The sequence below is a fragment of the Triticum urartu genome, chromosome 6, assembly GCF_003073215.2.
Source record: "Triticum urartu cultivar G1812 chromosome 6, Tu2.1, whole genome shotgun sequence".
Lineage (NCBI taxonomy): Eukaryota > Viridiplantae > Streptophyta > Magnoliopsida > Poales > Poaceae > Triticum > Triticum urartu.
The window spans coordinates 25189092-25190083 of record NC_053027.1 but is presented as its reverse complement, the minus strand read 5'-3'; the positions used below and the strand labels follow the sequence as shown (position 1 = coordinate 25190083).

Genomic DNA, 992 nt, shown 5'->3' with positions numbered 1-992 from the left:
TAAGGAGGGAGATTTGTTGGTTAAACAAATTCAAAAGAGATGAAAATGTACCTGCATTCCAGATCTATTGTAGAAATGAGTCATGCATAGTTTCCAAGAGAATTGGTTGCCAGAAGGTAAAAAGACTTGATGAAAGGAGTTGCAAAAAACAAAAAGATTTTGTGTGGAGAATTGGTTGCCAGAAGGTAAAAAGACTTGATGAAAGGAGTTGCAAAGAACAAAAAGATTTTGTGTAGTCTGTCAGACAACCTCCAAGCCACCCTGCACCCATTAGGTGATCCTGGCTGTTAATTAGGCTCTGGCCCAGAGGTCAGAATGCATCAACCAGACTGAAGTGCTTGCCTCCTTATTGGTAAAGGATGCAGCGGTATGAGCCTATAGAATAGATCCTGTTCAAGTAAGGTCGTGCTACAACTAGCCGTGTCTCGCCTTATAAACGGGTATAGTGTTGCCTAAGCTAGCGAGGTGGGACTAATTAGAAAGCAGGCATGCAGTGATGCGCTTCCTCGAGCAGAGAGCAGAGCATCGAAGAAGGGTCCTTGGCCCATGTAGCTGGGCATGCGAATGACCAAAGCCCAGCCCATCAGAGAAACGTTGAGTTGTGCAGATTTTGAACTACTTTTAATACATACTCATTTTGAACAATGCTTACTGTAACTTTTATTCATGACACCTAGTCTTTTTGTTTTCTTTAGCTTTTATGCGAAATGAAATTACAGTCGGCCATTACACACAGCCAATCCGGTGACGATGAGTGTTGGCCGGGGTGAAAACCCGTTCTACTTTGCCAGGCCGACGGCAGCGGCGTTCTAGCGTCGTCCCCTTCTTGAAGGCGCCGTCACGGCATCTCATTTGTCGTCGGAGTGCTTCGGGGGAAATTCTAATCCTTGAATTGGGCGGTGGCGACACGATGGTGGCGTTCCCTTGCTGAAGGCGTCGCTTTGGAGCTTATTGTTCGTCCTACACGGCTTCTCCTCTTCGCGGTGGCCCGC

General features: G+C 46.7%; 1 pseudogene; it reads right to left on the bottom strand.

Moving 5' to 3' along the window:
- Positions 1-234: 234 nt before the first annotated feature.
- LOC125517821 lies at positions 235-407 on the bottom strand (annotated as a pseudogene).
- Positions 408-992: the final 585 nt, after the last annotated feature.